The sequence below is a fragment of the Triticum dicoccoides genome, chromosome 3B (genome assembly GCF_002162155.2).
Source record: "Triticum dicoccoides isolate Atlit2015 ecotype Zavitan chromosome 3B, WEW_v2.0, whole genome shotgun sequence".
Lineage (NCBI taxonomy): Eukaryota > Viridiplantae > Streptophyta > Magnoliopsida > Poales > Poaceae > Triticum > Triticum dicoccoides.
Genome location: NC_041385.1, coordinates 146,256,733 through 146,263,143, shown reverse-complemented (window position 1 = coordinate 146,263,143; position 6,411 = coordinate 146,256,733). Strand labels below are relative to the sequence as shown.

General features: G+C 41.7%; 1 long non-coding RNA gene across 1 annotated transcript; it reads left to right on the top strand.

Moving 5' to 3' along the window:
• The first annotated feature begins 211 nt into the window (after positions 1-211).
• Positions 212-1,117, top strand: LOC119281008. Its single transcript, XR_005138245.1, has 3 exons — positions 212-353; positions 855-991; positions 1,091-1,117. It is a non-coding gene; the product is annotated as an uncharacterized LOC119281008 (long non-coding RNA).
• Positions 1,118-6,411: the final 5,294 nt, after the last annotated feature.

Below are 6,411 nucleotides of genomic sequence, written 5' to 3'. Positions count from 1 at the left end.
CCATCCATCTCCACGGTGCTCTCTCTCTCTCTCTCTCTTGTCTTTATCCTCTTCGAGTGACTAGAAAAAAGAAGGGGATAGGAGAAGCCAACAGCTTCGACCTAGCAGAGGCCGGCGGCGGCGGCGCAGGTGCGCCGTCCCCCTGAGCCACTCCCCGCCATAGAGTCCCACGACGGTGCAGGTGCCTTCCTCGTCGGCCGCCATGCCCCGCCGTCCTTAGCCACGCCTAGCCGTGCTCCCTGCCCGCCGTCCTTCTAGTTGATTGGCCCTCATGCTCCGACGTGGACATCTTCTGCTAATGGAGATTGGCCCATACACGATGGAGATTGGAATTTGTGAAGATTGTTTTTCATGTATGTCTCACATGTAGTATCTTGTAGTACTGATCGGCGTCCAGACTTTTTAGATTCAGTCATGAAGCTGAAATTTTAGATTGATTTAGTACTGGTCGTCATCCACAATTTTTAAGATTTAGTTGTTTTTCGTCGACCCTTGGCTTGCAAACTTTTAGATTGATTATAGTACTGTTCATCAATCATCATCCACTAATTTTTGGGGGAGAGTCAGTTCTGAATTGTGCCGTGCTAGCACTGAATAATTAGTCAGTAGTTTCAGAAATCATAATCACATAATGATTGATTATGATTTTTCACACTTCTTTACTACCACAACAGTCTATTTACATGAATTGATTTGTACGCATGCCTATGATAAATGTAGTATCATTTTTTTCATGATCATTATGTAATTGGTAACTACATATATTACTCAATACCATATATATTCTTGCATTTAACGTGATAATAATTTAGTGTGTGCAAATCAACGCATATCCTTTTATTCTTTCCACGTAGTGGGAGATAAGTAGCATTTTCCGAGTCAGCTTTCAGTAGAAGTGGAAGAGTACTTAGTGAGCACCGCAGTCGTCTGACCCCTGATTTGCTAGAGGCTTTAATGTGTTCACAAAACTGGGAGAGAAACAAAGCTAAAGGTTTACACATTTCTCTATCATTTGATCCTTTAACCATTTCTATTTTCTAGTTTTATGATTAAATTTATGTTTCTGTTTTTTTGGACATGTCACATGTAGATGATGAGAAGACCGAGGATGCTAGTTTCTGGAGTTGCCTTGATGATATACAAGAAGGTTTAGAGGTGAGTCAATCTAAGATTGTACATGGCACCATTTTCATACTTCAAAGATTTTTATCTATTCATCAAGCATTTTTTTTATGGTTGTCGTATGTGTTTCTGCAGCGCATCACAGTATAGAGGGGGTTCCTTCTGTACTTCCTACAAGTCAGCTCAACTTCAACAAACAATGATGTCGAACACATACCAAGGCTGTAGCTGTTAGCTTGCTACCTCTGCAATACTTTTGCGCACGATCATGTTTACCTTAAGTTAGTTATGGTCACATGGAACCTTATGTTGGAGTCAATAAATTATGTCAAGCGAGTCAGACAAATTTTGTAGTCAATAAATTATGTCAAGCGAGTCAGACAAATTTCGTCCTTATTAAATGTGGTGTTTGCATTGATACTCTCTTCAAGCGTGTGCTCACGCTATTCAATATTTCTATGATATTTGTGTTGGAAACATGCCCATTATGGCTTGTTATGTGTTCAACCATGGTGCATACAACATCTTGTCGCCATGTACCATTATTAGTGCATTTTTATTTGTTATTTCACTTTAATAAATGTTGATTGTATTTTATCATATTATATATATGATTATTTGTTTATGGGGATGGGGACCCTAATGGGGCCCCGCTCCCCAGTGGGGCATGGGTATGGGAAAATTTCATCCCCGGTCATGCAAACGGGGATGGGGATGGGGTGATGGGGAATAGATGGGTACGGGGATGTTCTATGGGTCCCCATAGGGGATTGTCCCCATTGCCATCCCTACCTGCCTCGTGGGCCACCTAGCAGCCCTCCGGTGCCCATCTTCTGCTACATGAAGTCTTTTACCCTGGAAAAAATCATAAGCAAGCTTACGGGACGAAAATCCACCGCCATGAGGAGGAACCAATCTAGGGCTCCGATGGAGCTGTTCTGCCGGGGAAACTTCCCTCTGAGAGGGGGAAATCATCACCATCGTCATCACCAACGATCCTCTCATCGGGAGGGGGTCAATCTCCATCAACATCTTCACCAGCACCATCTCCTCTCAAACCCTAGCTCATCTCTTGTATCCAATCTTTGTACCAAAACCTCATATTGGTACGTGTGGGTTGCTAGTAGTGTTGATTACTCCTTATAGTTGATGCTAGTTGGTTTATTTGGTGGAACATCATATGTTCTGATCCTTAATGCACATTAATACCCCTCTGATCATGAACATGAATATGCTTTGTGAGTAGTTACTTTGTTCCTGAGACATGGTGAAGTCTTGCTATTAGTAGTCATGTGAATTTGGTATTCGTTCGATATTTTGATGAGATGTATGTTGTCTCTCCTCTAGTGGTGTTATGTGAACGTCGACTACATGACACTTCACCATTATTTGGGCCTAGAGGAAGGCATTGGGAAGTAATAAGTAGATGATGGGTTGCTAGAGTGACAGAAGCTTAAACCCTAGTTTATAAGTTGCTTCGTAAGGGGCTGATTTGGATCCATATGTTTCATGATGTGGTTAGGTTTACCTTAATACTTCTTTTGTAGTTGCGAATGCTTGCAATAGGGGTTAATCATAAGTGGGATGCTTGTCCAAGAAAGGGCAGTACCCAAGCACCGGTCCACCCACATATCAAATTATCAAAGTAACGAACGCGAATCATATGAACGTGATGAAAACTAGCTTGACAATAATTCCCATGTGTCCTCGGGAGCGCTTTTCTCATTATAAGAATTTGTCTAGGCTTGCCCTTTGCTACAAAAAGGATTGGGCCACCTTGCTGCACCTTATTTACTTTCATTGCTTGTTACCCGTTACAAATTATCCTATCACAAAACTATCTGTTACCTACAATTTCGGTGCTTGCAGAGAATACCTTACTGAAAACCGCTTGTCATTTCTTTCTGCTCCTCGTTGGGTTCGACACTCTTACTTATCGAAAGGACTATGATAGATCCCCTATAATTGTGGGTCATCACTTGAGGACAAGCAAAGGTTTAAGCTTAGGGGAGTTGACACGTCTCCGTCATATCTACTTTTCCAAACACTTTTGCCCTTGTTTTGGACTCTAACTTGCATGATTTGAATGGAACTAACCCAGACTGACGTTGTTTTCAGCAGAACTGCCATGGTGTTATTTTTGTGCAGAAATTAAAGTTCTCGGAATGACCTGAAAATCCACGGAGCAACTTTTCAGAATTAATAAAAAATACTGGCGGAAGAATTAGCGTCAGGGGGCCCACACCCTGTCCACGAGGGTGGGGGGCGTGCCCCCTCCCCTAGGGCGTGCCCCCTGCCTCGTGGGCCCCCTGGACGTCCACCGACCTCAACTCCAACTCCATATATTTGCTTTCGCGAAGAAAAAAATCAGAGAGAAAGTTTCATCACGTTTTACGAGACGGAGCCACCGCCAAGCCCTAATCTCTCTCAGGAGGGCTGATCTGGAGTCCGTTCGGGGCTCCAGAGAGGGAGATTCGTCGCCGTCGTCATCATCAACCATCCTCCATCACCAATTTCATGATGCTCACACCGTGCGTGAGTAATTCCATCGTAGGCTTGCTGGACGGTGATGGGTTGGATGAGATTTACCGTGTAATCAAGTTAGTTTTGTTGGGGTTTGATCCCTAGTATCGACTATGTTCTGAGATTGATGTTGCCATGACTTTGCTATGCTTAATGCTTGTCACTAGGGCCCGAGTGCCATGATTTTACATCTGAACCTATTATGCTTTCATGAATATATGTGAGTTCTTGATCCTATCTTGCAAGTCTATGGTCACCTATTATGTGTTATGATCCGACAACCCCGAAGTGAAAATAATCGGGATACTTCTCGGTGATGACCATAGTTTGAGGAGTTCATGTATTCACTATGTGTTAATGCTTTGGTCCGGTACTCTATTAAAAGGAGGCCTTAATATCCCTTAGTTTCCACTAGGACCCCGCTGCCACGGGAGGGTAGGACAAAAGATGTCATGCAAGTTCTTTTCCATAAGCACGTATGACTATATTCGGAATACATGCCTACATTACATTGATGAATTGGAGCTAGTTCTGTATCACCCTATGTTCTAACTATTACATGAGGAATCGCATCCGACAAAATTATCCATCACTGATCCATTGCCTACGAGCTTTTCACATATTGTGCTTTGCTTATTTACTTTACCGTTGCTACTGTTACAACCACTACAAAACTGCTACTATTACTTTTGCTACTGTTACCGTTACTTCCATACTACTTTGCTACTAAATACTTTGCTACAGATACTAAGTTATCCAGGTGTGGTTGAATTGACAACTCAAATGCTAATACTTGAGAATATTCTTTGGCTCCCCTTGCATCGAATCAATAAATTTGGATTGAATACTCTACCCTCGAAAACTGTTGCGATCCCCTATACTTGTGGGTTATCACTCTTGTATGAGGGTAAAAGGTAAAAATAAAAGATAGGCCATCCGCAGAGGGAAGCAGAGGTTGTCATGTGCTTTTATGGTTGGATGCACAAAATCTTAATGCAAAAGAACATGACTTTATATTGCCACTTATGATAGGGACCTTTATTATGCAGTCTGTCGCTTTTATTTCTTTCATATCACAAGCTCATATAAAGCCTATTTTCCTCACACTAATAGATCATACATATTTAGAGAGCAATTTTTATTGCTTGCACCGATGACAACTTACTTGAAGGATCTTACTCAATCCATAGGTAGGTATGGTGGACTATCATGGCAAAACTGGGTTTAGGGATGTTTGGAAGCACAAGTAGTATCTCTACTTGGTGCAAAGAATTTGGCTAGCATGAGAGGGAAAGGCAAGCTCAACATGTTGGATGATCCATGACAATATAACTTATTCGGATATAAGAAAACATAACCCATTACCTTTTCTTCCTTGTCCAACATCAACTTTTTAGCATGTCATATTTTAATGAGTGCTCACAATTACAAAAGATGTCCAAGATAGTATATTTATATGTGAAAACCTCTCATTCTTTATTACTTCCTATTAATTGCAACGATGACCAAAACTATGTTTGTCAACTCTCAACAACTTTTATTCATCATACTCATTATATGTGAAATCATTACTCTGCATAAGATCTATTTCTTTTTAATTCTTTCTTTAATTCCCTCAAGATCATAGCAAGATGGCAAAGCCCTCAACTCAAAACTACTCTTTATTATATATAACTCACGGACTCGATTACATAGATAGAGATCAAAACAAAACTCAAAGCTAGATCATACTAAAACTTTATTCTACTAGATCAAGATATAACCAAAAGGATCAAACTAGGAAAAACAATAAAGATAGAAGTGTGATGGTGATACGATATCGGGGCACCTCCCCCAAGCTTGGCAGTTGCCAAGGGGAGTGCCCATACCCATGTGTTTATGTCTCTTTCTTCGGAGGTGGTGATGCAATATTCTTGGCGATGATGCCCCTAAGGATATGATTCTCTTCCTCGAGCTTAATAACTTGCTGCTTAAGATCCATCATTTCCTTACGGAGTTTACCCGTGACAGTTAAAGCTCCATTCACCCATGGATGTTTCATAGCTGCGGGAGAAAAGTCAACACTCTTTTTCATATTTTCATAAGAAAGAATCTAGATTGGGAGGGATGACCGAATTGGGAATTGCTGAGGTCTGAAGTTCCTCCAGCATGAATCTGGCTTGAAGATGAGAAGTAACTTCTTGATCCTCCTCCATGGCATCCTGATACGTCTCCAACGTATCTATATTTTTTGATTATGCCATGCAATTATATTATCTGTTTTGGATGTTTAATGGGCTTTAATATGATCGTTTGTATTATTTTTGGGACTAACCTATTAACCGAAGGCCGAGGCCAGTTTCTATTTCTTTGCCTATTTTAGAGATTTGCAGAAAAGGAATACCAAATGGAGTCCAAACGGAATGAAACCTTCGGGATGATATTTCGTGGACCAAAAGCAAACCAGAAGACTTGGAGATGAAGTCGAAGACGTAACGAGGAGGCCACAAGGCAGGAGGGTGCGCCCAAGGGGTAGGCGCGCCCCCACCCTCGTGGGCACCTCGTAGATCCACCGACCTAGTTCTTTCGCCTATATATACTCTTATACCCTAAAAACATCAGGGAAAGCCACAAAACCACCTTTCCACCGCCGCAACCTTTTGTACCCATGAGATCCCATCTTGGGGCCTTTTTCGGTGATCCGCCGGAGGGGGATTTGATCACAGAGGGCTTCTATACATCAACACCATTACCTCTCTAATGAAGCGTGAGTAGTTTACCATAGAC